The 15,547-nt window shown below is 48.1% G+C and overlaps 1 protein-coding gene across 1 annotated transcript in view; it reads right to left on the bottom strand.

Moving 5' to 3' along the window:
* The window catches only part of CNIH3 (cornichon family AMPA receptor auxiliary protein 3), a 220,236-nt gene that overhangs the window by 165,683 nt on the left and 39,006 nt on the right, over window positions 1-15,547 (bottom strand). The gene's annotated exons all lie outside the window — the stretch shown is intronic.

Here is a 15,547-nt window from a genome sequence, read left to right as displayed (position 1 = left end):
ATCAAAAGGGAACTGTGATATTCATTTATCTCCAAGCCCTGGAATAGCATATCATAGTCACAAGTTCACGGTTGTTGAATGCATAATTAAATGCATTCCAGACCATCTATTGGGATCCTGAATAACAAAAGAAAAATAAAATGGGTGACTACTTTCAAAGAGCTAACAGTTTATTATATCTGGTTGTGGATTTCTCTGATAGTTTAACGATGTAAGTTCCTTGAATAAAGATGCTTTTGAACTGTGAAAAAAAAAAGAAATTTCAATAGCATGATTTTATATAAAAACCAACGTCAGAATTCTTCGAGATAAGTAAATAAATAAATCCTAACTGCATTTGGAGGTCACGCCTCTGTGATCGTGAGTGTAGGGCCCACAGTCAGACTGCCCCAGTGCAAACCATTGCTCCCGGACCTCACTGTGCGTCCTGAGGCAAGTGGATCAACCTCTCGGAGTCTCATTTTCCTCACGTGTAACATCGGGAGCCCAATAAGGACCCACTTCAAAAGGTTGGGAGAATTAACAGAGCTAATACATAAAGTGCTCATAACCGTGCCCGGCACATAGCAAGTGTCGACTGAGTGTGTTGTTCGTGGAAATGTGGCTCCGCTGTGGGAACGCGAACCCACAATCATTACCACATCTTTCCAAAGTGAGTGAGTGCCAGAGCAGACAGAGACGCTTCTTCGACCAGGGTTCTCGGGACAAGGCGAGGGCACGTCACTCAGGCAGACCCCAGGTGGGAGCTGAGCAGAGAGCTAGAAATCTGGGGCACAGACACGATTCTCCCAATGGAGCCCCTCACGCTGTTGGCTCTCAAATAGTTTCCAGCCTCCCCGTGGCGGATTATTTATGCCTGTAGAGATAAAAAGGAGAATTTTTGCAAAACTACATGATTAATTAATCAACAACCGAGTGGTTGATCTGCAGCAAATAGATATTTCCTACAGAGGAATCAATTACTTGAATGCCAACTTGGTGTTTTATAGGCCCTTAAAAGGTCAAGGTAATTCTTTATAAGCGTCCATTTTGTTTGTTAGGAGGGAAAGGAAGGGAGGAAGAGAGAGAAAAGGATGGAGGGAGGAAGGGAAGAGAGGGGAAGGGAAGGGAAGGGAGGGGAAGGGAAGGGAAGGGAAGGGAAGGGAAGGGAAGGGAAGGGAAGGGGAGGGGAGGGAAGGGAAGGGAGGAGGGAAGAGGAGGGAAGGGAAGGGAGGAGGGAAGAGGAGGGAAGGGAAGGGAAGGGAAGGGAAGGGAAGGGAAGGGAGGAGGGAAGAGGAGGGAAGAGGAGGGAAGGGAAGGGAAGGGAAGGGAAGGGAAGGGAAGGGAAGGGAAGGGGAGGGGAGGGGAGGGAAGGGAAGGGAGGAGGGAAGAGGAGGGAAGGGAAGGGAAGGGAAGGGAAGGGAAGGGAAGGGAGGAGGGAAGAGGAGGGAAGGGAAGGGAAGGGAAGGGAAGGGAAGGGAAGGGAAGGGGAGGGAAGGGAAGGGAAGGGAGGAGGGAAGAGGAGGGAAGAGGAGGGAAGGGAAGGGAAGGGAAGGGAAGGGAAGGGAAGGGAGGAGGGAAGAGGAGGGAAGGGAAGGGAAGGGAAGGGAAGGGAAGGGAAGGGAGGAGGGAAGAGGAGGGAAGGGAAGGGAAGGGAAGGGAAGGGAAGGGAAGGGAAGGGGAGGGGAGGGGAGGGGAGGGAGGAGGGAAGAGGAGGGAAGGGAAGGGAAGGGAAGGGAAGGGAAGGGAAGGGAAGGGAGGAGGGAAGAGGAGGGAAGGGAAGGGAAGGGAAGGGAAGGGAAGGGAAGGGAGGAGGGAAGAGGAGGGAAGGGAAGGGAAGGGAAGGGAAGGGAAGGGAAGGGAAGGGAGGAGGGAAGAGGAGGGAAGGGAAGGGAAGGGAAGGGAAGGGAAGGGAAGGGGAGGGAAGGGAAGGGAGGAGGGAAGAGGAGGGAAGGGAAGGGAAGGGAAGGGAAGGGAAGGGAAGGGGAGGGGAGGGGAGGGGAGGGAGAAAGGGTGGAGAAAAGAAGGAAGCAAAGAAGGGAAGGGAAGAAAACGTACTACCAAAACATTTGTAGTGTGAACTGCTATGTGAAAGAAACCCAGACTCCACTTCGGTACATGTTTGGGTATAAATCTGTAGGAAACAGGCTGAGGGGCACACAGGTGTTTTCGGAGCCCCACCTCCGACAGGGGAGATGTTGTGTGGGGGCTGGGGTAGGGGGCCAATGGGGAGTGGGGGGCACCAGCACCCCGTGGAGATGCCCCCGGTGTAAAAAGAGCAAAATTCGGTGGCTGGATCAGCTGCGTCGCCCGCACCTCGAGCTGAACTCACATGGCCACGCCCCCCTGGGGGTGCCACAACCCAGATGTGCTTGTGGGGTGAACAGAAAGGGATTCTTGCCAGAGGAGAAGACACCCGACGTGCCTCCTACAGGCTGAGCGCCAACACCAGGCGACGAAGGCAGGAAACCCGCCAACCGGCTAGACGCCCAGCTGGCCGGATGGGCCACGCGAGCCCACGAGCGTCCCCGTGGAGCAAGCGCACCTTCGCACGTGTGTCCGACTGAGCGCGTGAGATGACACCGCGCTCAGGCGGTCTGCACTCCAGGTCCCCGGCAGTCCAGGTGCGTGTGTGACACCTGGGTGGCAGGTCGGCCAGGATCGCAACCCCGCCCACCCCTCTGCTAACCCCACCGCCCCTCCTGCGGACGCGCCTCGAACGTTCACTCACCACCACGGCGCACCGAGCACCGTACTCGAAGCTGCGGAGGACACGGTACGGCCCCTGGGAGACACAAACGAGCGGCCAGGCCGCCACGGTTCAGTGGGCTTCGCGCTACAAGCCCAGGAAGCAGCCGTCAGGAGGGGATCGCCCCTGGACAGAGCCCTGGAGAAGGGCCAGCGCTGATGTGGACGACGGAGATGACCGTCCACACCCCAATGTCCCCTGCGGCTAACACTCCTGACGCCAAACCTCACTGCCGACTGCCGGACCACGGTCTCTGTGCCACACGTGGTCCTGGCCTCCCCCCGCTGAATTGTTTGAGTTTCTCTAAGCACATACAGGACTGTGAGCGACAATGATTAGATCCCTAATAGAAGCTGTTACCCCCTCCCCCCCAAGAAGCTGGAGCTGAGAGACACCGGTCCTGCAGTCGGAGACGCTTCGTCTCGAATGCTCAATAACCCAGTAAAGCTGCTTGGGCACGCTGTGAGCAGTGATCATATTTAGTCCACTCGGGACGCTGCAACGTTATGCTCAATACACTTGCCATGGCGTTTTAGTACGTATTTTCCTTCTTGAACAGCTCCCTTCCCCCCACCACTCATGAGTCTCCGCCCTTGGGTCAACCATGCCTCGTAATATTGAGCAGATTCAAATCAGTTTCCAAATCTCCTTTTTTTATATTCAAGGTATTTTATTTAAAAAAATTTTTTTAATGTTTATTTTTGAGAGAGAGAGAGAGAGAGGCAGAGAGTGAGCAGGGGAGAGGCAGAGAGAGAGGGAGACACAGAATCTGAAGCAGGCTCTGGTCTCTGAGCTCCAAGCTGTCAGCACAGAGCCCAATGTGGGGCTTGAACTCATGAACTACAAGATCATGACCTGAGGCAAAGTCGGATGCTTAACTGACTGAGCCACCTAGGTGTCCCTATTTCTAAGTTTTTAAAAGCAGGCTCCATGCCTAATGTGGGGCTCGAACTCACAACCCCAAGATCAAAAGTTGCATGCTCCACCAACTGAGCCAGCCAGCCACCCCCCAAATCTCTCTTTTTTTAAGTTTTTTACTTTTATTATTTATTTTGAGAAAGAGAGAGAGAGAGCATGCATGAGTGGGAGAGGGGCAGAGAGAGAAGGGGAGAGAGGATCCAAGCAGGCTCCAGGATCTGAGCTGTCAGCACAGAGCCGGATGCAGGGCTCAATCTCACGAACCATGAGATCATGACCTAAGCCGAGATCAAGAGTCAGATGCCTAACCGGCCAAGCCACCCAGGTGTCCCCAAATCTCCTTTTTAAAAAATGTTTCTTTCTTTATTTTGAGAGAGACAGAGACAGCACAAGGTGGGGGAGGAACAGAGAGAGAGAGAGAAAAAACCCCAAGCAGGCTCCACACCACCAACACAGAGCCCTACATGGGGCTCGAACTCATGAAACTGTGGGATCATGACCTGAGCCGAAACCAAAAGCCAGACACTCAACCCACTGAGCCACCAAGGCTCCCCTAAATCTCCTTTTTTAAAAAGACACATGGGACATGAGTCTAGATCTGGGCATTCAGGTGCCAAAGAAAAGAAGGAGGCCAGGGAATATTTTTATTCCACCTGACAAGTATCTCTTGAACATCTTCTCTGTATAAGACGTTGAGCTAAATACTAATGTATGCAAATACACAAAGGACCTCCCTCAAGATACTGACAGTCAGATGTGATAGGACCAATGTTAGAAAAGGGGACAAGCAGAATGAGGCAGGAACGAATAATGAGTGACAGGTAGGCATTCAGAGAAGGAAAAGATCACCATCAGAGAGGCACCTGCAAAGTTCCCCCAAAAGATCCTACATGTACAAAAATTGCCTTAAAGATAAAGCATTTCCAGGGCCAAACACTGGATAATCAAGCAAATTCCTGCTGCATTGTTAGAGACCCAAAGATGAGGCAGAGAAGATGATGCAAGCGCAGGAGGGATCCCGTTAGCACTTAGACAGAATCAACGGCAGTTGGGGGCGGCTGCTGCCAAACATCCACTCGAGATACCTGCAAACAGAGACGACTCTGGCCACAGATCTGGAGTGCGCACAGGAGGGACGTCTCCACCTCGCCGGCAGGTGTTCTGACCCTGAGGTCTTCAAATATTTTTAAAGTTTAATAACGAGTGTCGGCGAGGAGTGGAGAAAAAGAAACCCTCGTGCACGATTGGTGAGAATGCAAACGGGTGAGCCGTCTTAGAGAACAGCATAGAGGTTCCCCCCCAAAATTAAAAATAGAATTACCATACGATCCAGTAATTCCACTACTGGGTATTTACCTAAAGAATATGAAAACGCCAATCCAAAAAGATATGTATGTCCCTATGTTTACTGTGGCATTATTTACAATAGCCAAATTACGGAAGCAAACCAAATGTCCATCAAGTGATGAATGCATAAAGAAGATGTGGTACGTATACACAATGGAATATTATTCAGCCATGAAAAAGATTTAAATCTTGCCATCTGCGACAAGGTGGATGGAGCCAGACGGTACAATGCTAAGTGAAATAAGTCAGTCAGAGGAAGACAGATACCATATGATTTCACTCATATGTGGAATTAAGAAATAAAACAAAGAAAAAAAGAGACAAAAAACCCAGAGTCTTAAATACAGACAATTGATGGTCACCAGACGGGAGGGGAAGAGGACAGGTGGGTGAAATAGGTGAAAGGGATTAAGAGTACCCTTATCCGGATGAGCATCGGGTGATGTATAGAATTGGTGAATCACGGGTGCCTAAGGGGCTTGGTAAGCTAAGCGTCTGACTCACGATTTCGGCTCAGGTCATGATCTCGTGATCATGTGAGATCAAGCCCCACTTTGGGCTCCACGTTGAGCATGAAGCCTGCTTGGGATTCTCTCTCTCCCTCTCCCTCTGCCCTTCCCGCCACTCATGCTCGCTCTCTCGCTCTCTCACTCAAAATAAATAAATCAAAATATTCCAAAAAATTTAATTTTTAAAATGTTTTTTTAAATTTTATTTTTGAGACAGAGAGAGAGAGCACAAGCAGGGGAGGGGCAGAGAGAGGGAGACACAGAATCTGAAGCAGGCCCCGGGCTCCCAGCTGTCAGCACAGAGCCCGATGGAGGGCTCGAACTCACAAACTGCGAGATCATGACCTGAGCCGAAGTCAGACACTTAACCGGCTGACCCACCCAGGCACCCCTAAATAACATTTTTTTAAAAAAATAATTATTGAATCACTATTTTGTACCCCTGAAAGTAATATAACACTGTATGTTGATTGTACTTGAGTTTTAAAAAATAGTAAAAAAAAAAAAAAAAGAGGTACAATTCACTCCCCACAACCACCTTGCTATGAAAGGTGCACAGAAGCTTTGCACTTTGACCTGCTGCGTAAGTTTCCTACTGAGACACAATACACTGACCAAAGAACACAAGTATCTTGGTCTTTTCATTTTTCATTATAAAGGAACAACAAAGCATATTACATTCCTTACAAATCTCTTGTGACATTGGACAAAACGAACCCTCCCTGGAGAGACTGGTCCATTCTGGGTGACCCTAAGAAAGCTGAGATTACAAATCAATGCAAAGTCACCATGGTGCACAGCACAAGCACTCTGCCTTCAACAGTGGACTCCACAATGAAAAGAAGAATTGAAATAATGAATTCATGCGTGGAGAAGCCAAGGTATTAAAAAAAAAAAAAAACTAATGGTGATTTGAATTCAGTTAAACATAGAAATAAATCCTAATAAGTGGTAACTACAGTTACCATACATGATAAAATCATTATAAATCGTGGAAGAAGAGTTAAATCAATTTTATAATAATAATAATCTGATGATAATATATTGGGGGAAATTTTCACATCTTGTCAAAACCAGGAGATTGAAAAGGGAGGTGCTGTTGTATTTCTTTCCACAATTCACAGGGAGAGTCAAGACACAGATTTATTTATGAAAATTGATGTATTAGGAAATGTAAGTTTAATATATTATTTAAAGAAAAAACGAGGGGTGCCTGGGTGGCTCAGGTCATGATCTCCTGGTCTGTGAGTTCGAGCCCCACAACAGGGTCTGTGCTAATGGCTTGGGGTCTGTGCTAATGGCTCAGAGTCCGAGCCTGCTTTGGATTCTGTGTCTCCCTCTCTCTGCCTCTCTCTCTCTCTCTCTCTCTCTCTCTCTCTCTCTCTCTTAAAAATAAAACAAAATAAACATTAAAGAAAAAATGGAAACTATAGGCTGACTTCTAGGTAAGATGGAGAAACAGAGCCCAGATTTACCTCCTGCTTGAACCAACTAAGAAAACAGACAAACTATATATAAAACTATGGTTTTCAAGACACAGGATGGAAGGCAGCAATGAAGGATGGTGATCTCTGAGAGGCAGAACACAAACGTAAGTCCGACATTGGCCCCCTTACTGTCTTGAGAGAGTTTCCAGGCTATGGCTCAGAGAGGAGCAAGGGGGACCCAGGCAGAGCCCCATGGTCTCCCTGAATGGAGGACACAGATACGGGAACACAGGAGAGCCAAGACAGCTAGTGTTCCCAGGACAAAGTACCAAAGAAGAGAGAGCTGTTCACAGAAAGAACTTAAGAGATCTGCAGAAATTCCTCCTCTATTTGTCAGCCAAATGCTGACCAGCTTCTATGTGTGAGGAAACTAAGGCTGGGGAAAGAATCACAAGAAAGTCTTAGAAAGAACAATTCCTGGGGGTTTCACAATGACAGAAAGAGTTCCTCTTCTTACTAGGCAGAGTGAAAACTCTCATAATTCACAGAAACTCAGCAGAGTATACAGAAGGTCTGTGCCAGTACTTGGGGAAAATTATCCACAGATTAACTGCTGCTCTGCTCTCACCTAACAAATATTAAAAACAAGATGGAAACGTATCAAACTAGTAACTTAAGCACATCCCCAAATAAAGTTCAATAATATTTAGAGGAAATACAAGAGCACCCAGGACCAAACAAGGTAAAATTAACTGTCTGGCATCCAATCAAAAAATACAGGGTATGCAAAAAGGAGGAAAATATAATCTATAACATGGAGAAAAAAATCTATCAACTGAAACTGATCCAGTAATCACAAAAATGATAGAATTCGTGGACATGGCTATAAAAACAGTTTTCTAACTGTATTTCATATGATGAAAAAGCTAGCAGAAATATTGTATATACTAAGTACAAATACAGAAGATATTAAAAAGATTCTAACTGAAGGTCTATAAATGAAAACTACAATGTCTAAGATTAAAAGTATCCTGGATGGACTTACAGTAGGTACAAATTGCAGAGGAAAAGATTTGTGAACATAAATACATAGCAATAGTACCTGTACTATAACTTTGAGCAGCCAAACAATTAGAATCCAAAAGAAAGGAGAGTGAGGCACAGAAAAAGTATTTTATTTTATTTTATTTTATTTTATTTTATTTTATTTTATTTGTTAATGTTTATTTTTGAGAGAGAGAGAGACAGAGCACAAGCAGGGGAGGGGTAGAGAGAGAGGGAGACACAGAATCTGAAGCAGGCTCCAGGCTCCGAGCTGTCAGCACAGAGCCCGACGTGAGGCTCAAACTCATGAACTGTGAGATCATGACCTGAGCCAAAGTTGGATCTCAACCGACTGAGCCACCCAGGCACCCCTAAAGAAATTTTTCCCAATTTGTTTAAAACTTTATAGACCCCACAGATGCAAGAAACCCAATGAACACCAAGCACACAAAACATAAAGAAAACTACACAAATACATCAAAAATCAAATGGCTCATAACCAGTGATAAAGTCTTAAAAGCAGCCAGAGGAGGAAAACACACAACACACATCAGAAGAGAGAATGGCAGCAGACTTCTCTCTGGAAACAACAGAAGCTAGAAGACAGTGGAGCAAAATGTTTTCAGTACCGGAAAACACGTTAACCCTGACTTCTATACCCAACCAAAATAGATTTCCAAAAATGAACATGAAATAAAGACTTATGCATACCTACAAAGGTTGACAAATTCATCCCCCTAGGGTAAGCCCCAAAGTCAACAGCACAAAGCTGGTCAGACCCTTCAATTCTATCTCAGGGATGTGAATGAATTCATCATCAGCAAACCCCTCAAGAAATGTTAAAGGAAGTCCTTCAGGCAGAAGGAAAAGAACCAGCAAGGTGACCATGCAGGTAAATGTACTGCTTGTCTCTTGTCACATAACAAGTTACCACAAATTTAGTGGCTTAAAACAACACCTATTTATTATCTCACAGCTCCCATATGTCGGGAGTCTGGGTTCAGGTTAGCAGGGTCCTCTACTCATGGTCTCACTAAACTAAAATCAAGGTCGTAAACCTGAAGTCCCTTTTTCTTTCTAGCTGTCAGCCGAAGATCACTTGCAGCTCCAAGCGGCTGCCCGTGGGTCCTGGCCCTGTGGCCCCTCCACGGACAATTCACGACATGGTTGTATGCCCTTTCCAGGTCAGCAGGAAAATCTCCCGCACTTCCCACTTTGAGCCTCTGACCTCCAAACCGTCTTTCAAAGGGCTTGCCTGATTAGGTTAGACCTACCAGGATACTCTGTCTTGGTTAACTCAAGGCCAACTCATTAGTAACCTCATCACAGAGAGATCTCATCATATTCACAAACCTCACCCACACTCAAGGGGAGGAGAATATTACAAGGCATAATGTACACTAGGGCATGACTCCTGGAGACCTTGTGTGAATCCTGCTTCCCACAGTAAATATAAAATGTTCTACTTATTATTATTGAAATCTTTTTATGAGCTAGCTGACAATTTAAAGCAATAGTAATAATGTATTCTGACGTTTATAGCACATATACAAATAAAATATGTTACAACAAGATCACACAAAGGATGAGGGCAGGTTGGAAATATACTATTATAAGTTGTTTGTGATATCTGACTGGCATGGTATTACCTGTGACAAGTTGAAGATGTAGACTATAACCCAAAAGCAAACACTAAAATAAAAGACCAAGTGTTAAAGCCAATAAGCCAACAAAGTAAATAGAATGGAATCATAAATAGTACTCAGTTGATCTCCAAAAATGCAGAAAAAAGAGGAAAGGAGGGACAAAACACAGATGGAGCAAACAGAAGACAAGATGGTAGATTTAAAGCCAACTGTATTTATAATCACATTATCTGCAAATGGTTTAAACAGTACATCTTGGAAAGTGACGGAAGGTGGAGCCAGTCCTGCCTTCACTCCTTCGTGTCCAGGCCCATATAATACATGGTACCTACTGGAGACATGACATACAATGGCTATTCCTTTAAGGTGTATGTCGCCTTCTGGAGAAGGCGTCCCACCCTCTCAGGGCACCGTCTCCAATCTGATGCCTCAGTTTTGCCTTCAAAAGAGGACTCCATTTCTCCCTCTGTCCGGCACCTTCTGAGTGATGGAGAGTGTGATGGGTCAAGTGGACCCCATAATCACATCCCCACTGTTCCATCTCGTGTGCTGTTCCATGGGTTACTTGACGCACTGAGATGTTACATGGGATCCCATGTTGGTGGGTCAAACACTGAGTCCCTCAGGTGGCGGTGCTGGCTGAGACCCTAAAGTCAGGAAAGACAAACTCATACCTGTAATACAGGTCTACTGCAGGTAAGATGAATCACTCTGCCTTCCAAGGGGAACAGGTTTAGTGCGATCAACTTGACACCAAGTGGTTGGTCCGTCTTCTCAAGAGATGATGACGTATTGGGAGCGTAGCACTGATCCCTATTACCAGAAGATGGGCGTCCAGCAGCAGCAGTATACGTAGCAGCCTTGTCGAGTCAGAGTCCCCACTGCTGTGTCCACGAAGCCTCCCCCGCCAACAAGACTACTCCATCCATACAGCTGTCTCACTAGCACCAGAGTGACCAGTGAGAAAGGCTAGCCTACATCACTGGTCAAGCCATTCTGCCTAATTGGTTGATTGGTGCATTTCCGTCGTAGGTGCTGTAAACCATACCGAATCCAGGACGACATTTATTACCTGGCTTCCATTTGCCTCCCTAATCTTACAGAAAGCCCTGATAACACTTTGGGAATCGATTTCAACTCTGACCCTATATAGAGCGTTCACTGAAATGTCGGAACATTCCCTTTTCGTCAGTAAACCCAGCTACCCAAGTAAATGACAATAGGGATGGGGGGAATGGTTATCATACCCCCTTGCTGTGGAGCTGTGGGGTCCTTCTATGGCAGAGACCATGGAGACTTGGCCTCTTCTGTAGTCGGTTTTGGGTCCGAAAACTGTCTCATGTCTGGAAACTAGTCAAAAAATTACTTTTTAAATTGTGACAGTTGCCCTCAGCCTCCTGGCCCTCCATCCTTGATTGTTTTGATTGCATATCTGAGCAATACCCATGGCACTTATCCCTCGTGGCCCCTAGGGATACCGTGTTCTGACCGTGTTCTGACCATCCCCATTGGTCCCCGAGAGTCTGGTCCTATGGCTATCACTCTGACCTTGCCTCTCGCTATAATAATAATCATGCTCCATTTTGCTTCTGACACATATGTGCCACCACCTGGCCTTAATTCTTTGGGGAATCTATAATTTCCACTTCTGTAAGAGAACCTGGTTCTGTCACAGTGTCTCCCGAGAGCAGCCCTGGACTGTAGAGTCACCACTGAGCTTCCCAAGGATGCTGGTGTTCCTTTCTTCAGCATGTACCTTATTACTTTGGAAAACAGAGCGTTGTCAGACCTGCCCACCAAACACAGTCATTGGTGAGCTTTCCGGAAAACCTTTAGATAAGATTTCCACTCTAGCATACCCACTTCTCTGAGACTTATGATTCCTTCTTTCACTGCCACAGCATTTGACATTTCTACCTCCGTTAGCATGAACCATTGTTTTTTCCAGGCTTCTAAGAGCCATCTTTGCAGTATATTAGAACCATCTCCCAGGATCTTTTCAAGGATATTAAATCCTGTATCATGAAAGCGTAGTCCCATATTGATATGCTTCCATCATCCAACTTTACGTCCTCTCCTGATCTAGAATCCTCAGAACACTTTCCCACATACACTGATCTACAATCCCAGAACGCTCAGAATTCTCCCCCACGTACACTGATCTAGAACCCTCAGGATCTTCCCCCCATGTACACTGATCTAGAAACCTCAGGACACTCATCTACTGATCTGGAACCCTTTCTCAGAATCCCCCCACATACATGGATCTATAACCCTCCCCCATGTGCACTGATCTAGAATGCTCAGGACCCCCCTGTACACTGATCTAGAATCCCAGAACTCTCAGAATCTCCCCCCCATGGACACTGATCTACTGATCCAGCACCCTCTCTCAGAATCTTCCCCCACATACACTGATCCAGAAGCTTCAGAATCCTCCCCCCATGTACACAGATCTGGAACCCTCAGGATCCTCCCCCACACGAACTGATCTAGAACCCTCCAAATTCTCCCCCATGTACACTGATCTAGAACCCTCAGGATCTTCCCCCATGTACACTGATCTAGAACCCTCAGGATCTTCCCCCACATGTACTGATCTAGAACCCTCAGAACCCCCCATGTATGCTGATCTAGAATGCTCAGGACCCCCCCCCCCCGTACACTGATTTAGAATCCCAGAACTCTCAGAATCTCCCCCCCATGGACACTGATCTACTGATCCAGCACCCTCTCTCAGAATCTTCCCCCACATACACTGATCTAGAACCCTCAAGATCTTCCCCCCATGGACACTGATCTGAAACCCTCAGGATCCTCAGGATCTACACTGATCTGAAACCCTCAGGATCCTCAGGATCTACTGATCCAGTCCAGCACCCTCTCTCAGAATCTTCCCCCACATACACTGGTCTAGAACCCTCAGGATCCTCCCCCACATGAACTGATCTAGAACCCACAGAATCCTTTCCCATGCGCACTGATCTAGAACCCTCAGAATCCTTCCCCACATATAATCTCCCAGCTCGTGCCAGAGAATGGTGTCGAGGTCTTGTAGCTCCCTCAGACTATGGTCTGAGAAACATTGGCATTTCCTAACCAAAAGTTTTCCTTTAATAAGAACACTATACAAATAACAGGGAAAGAAAAAGCAATTCTTTGGGGACTTCTGACTTCTCAGCAATTAATAATAAATCTGTAAAGTGACAACTAAAATGAACAATCATTAACCAAATACATTATGACCATGAAACACTAATGTAAGTTCTAATACACTTCGGTCAGAATCAACATCAGTCAGAGGGGCCAGAGGAGACGAGACGCTCTGCCCTCCAGGCCCTGGAGCCCGGTGGGTGACAGGTGTCTATGTCACTCTCAGCACTGCCTCCTTTGGGATATTTATGGTGTAGTTACCAGGCAAAGCCCAGGAAAGAGAGGGGCAAAAAGAGAATTTCTTCACATTGAAAACTCTGGCACTGTTTCCAGACCAATTCAGAGCCGGGGGCCCTCTCTGTTCCTCCCTGGTCATTTATCAAATTGCCAGAGAAGCTGAAATATCTCCAATTGTTAGGAAATATCGCTGTTTTGAATTTTGACATCCTTTTGTTCATTCGGCCTCCAGTATGGAGACAACCTTGAAAGTGTGAACACAGGTAGCCCCTGGGTACTCACCCATCCTGTGGTCATCGACCATCCTTCAACGGTCCAGTTAAGGGGCTGAATGTCTTAGTTCTGGCTTATGATTGTCACAGTCCTTGTTGCTAAAAAAAAAACATGTCTCCGTCCAGAGCCCTGCGTCAAACGTGCCCCATCACCGTCTCTTTAGGAAAGATGCCCCGTGAGGATCACCGGCAGACAATGAGACAGTGTCACGGACTCAAATACATTTATTTGTCAGAGCTAAGGCTTCTGCTGACCCTAAGGTTTCCTGAGAGTTAGGGGAAAGGCGCCCGAGTCCAGACCAGAGGCGAGGCCTGGTGAAGTAAGTGGGATGCTCGCAGCTCCGCGTGCGTCCCACAAACGTTTGTGAGTGTCCGCTCTGTGCAGGTGCCGTGGACACCGAAGAGCAAAACCCACCCAGGCCCTGCCTTCTAGAAACTTCTAGCAGGGAAAACAGAAACTGATATAAATACACGTGTAGTGTACACATACACATGCACGTTGTGTGTGCATATAAACATAATACCCTGGAACAAGCTGCAGGAAGATCTGTGAGGGTCTAGGTCCAGAAAGCTCTAAGAGGGAGCCCAGTGTGATCTGCTCTGGTCTGGGAGGGCAGGGAAGGCTTGCCTGGGGGGGAGCGGGGGGAAGGGCAGAGTCTGTGCCCACAGTTCCGCCCCCTCCCCACCCCAGGGCTGGAAGATTGAACACTGCGTTTCCCAGACTCCCTTGCCAGCGGGTTCTGCACGGCGAGGTGGGAAGTGGGAGGCAGGGAGATGCGGTCGCTGCTGCTGTGGCGGCCGTGGGCTCAGGGCAACACCACGCTCTCTTCTGTGCATCCAGCCCCCGGAGGTGGCCGGGCTTCCTAAAGCAGCCGGCCTTTGAGTCGTTCGCCTTCCCCTTTCTGCTCGGCCGCTCTTGCGAGACCTCCATTACCAAATTCCTGCGTTAAATTCCCTCTGTTTAAAGCCCTAGAGGAACTTTTGCTCCCCGACAGCACTAACGCTCAGCTCCTGACACAGCCCCACGAACGGACTCAAACGTGGGCGTCTGGATGGGTCACCGGAAGGGACGCTAGCGGCTGCAAGGCTCGAGACCCATAAAGCTTCGACGACCGTGAAAGAGAACCTCTTGTCTCTCACAGCCCCAGAGCCACCTACTAGAGGTCAGACCTCACACCTGATCGGGCAGACTGCAGAATTATCAGTAACAGACCCACCGCGTCTCTTTTGAGTCCTGTCCTGTGATCTATAACCAAGCAAGCAACCCAGCTGCATCTCCAGGTGGTGGGTCTGGAGGTGCACAGGACGCACGTGGCACACAGGACCAACGGCCCTTCCAGCCCCAGGAAGGTCCAGGCACAGATCTGAGGAAAGGCATTCCAGGCAGAGGGAACGGCAGGTGCGAGGCCCAGAAAGGGAGCCAGCATGGCGAGCGTGAGGGACGGGGAAAGGCCGGCGTGTCTGGAGCACGGCAAACAAGGAGGAGCTCAGAGGGACGTAGAGACAGAGACAGAGAGACAGGGGGGTCACGTCTGGCCCAGCCAGGATGAGAACTCACTTTCTTCTGGTTTAATAAAATCCAGTTGAAGACGAAAAGCAGGCGGTTTCCTGGGGTTCTGACACTGACCACCCAGAGGCAGCGCAGAGCCCCCTGGATCAAGGGCACAGCCCCCAAGAAGGCAGTCACTGCTTCAATGCCAGCTATGAGCTCAGGGTCCTGAGGCCGCCCACACGTCTGACCAAGTGGCTAAAAATGCAGGGGTTGCTATGGCCTCCTCACTAGGGTGACTCACAGCCCCCAGGGAAGCGCAGTGCCTGTGGTTAGAGCTGGATTCGAATCAGGACCGGCCAGATGGAGAGACACATAAAGCCAGGTCTGGGGGAGGCCCAAAGGCAGAGCCTCCATCGCCTCCCCCAGGGACCTCCAGGGACCCAGGGTGTGTCACCAACCGGGGCAGCTCCCTCCGGCCTCAGTGCCCAGAGTATCTGTGGGGTTTGGTCACCACGGAGAGACTGGCGGGCTGAATCGTGGGCCACGTGGTTGGACTGCACCTTTTTTGTTTTTTTAATTTTTTTAACGTTTATTTATTTTTGAGACAGAGAGAGACAGAGCATGAACGGGGAGGGTCAGAGAGAGGGAGACACAGAATCTGAAACAGGCTCCAGGCTCTGAGCTGTCATCACAGAGCTCGATGCGGGGCTCGAACTCACGGACCGCAAGATCATGACCTGAGCCGAAGTCAGACGCTTAACCGACTGAGCCACC

Source organism: Felis catus, chromosome F1 (genome assembly GCF_018350175.1).
Source record: "Felis catus isolate Fca126 chromosome F1, F.catus_Fca126_mat1.0, whole genome shotgun sequence".
In the NCBI taxonomy this organism is placed as follows: domain Eukaryota; kingdom Metazoa; phylum Chordata; class Mammalia; order Carnivora; family Felidae; genus Felis; species Felis catus.
Note: the sequence above shows the minus strand (reverse complement) of the source record. Positions and strands in the feature narration are given on the sequence as shown.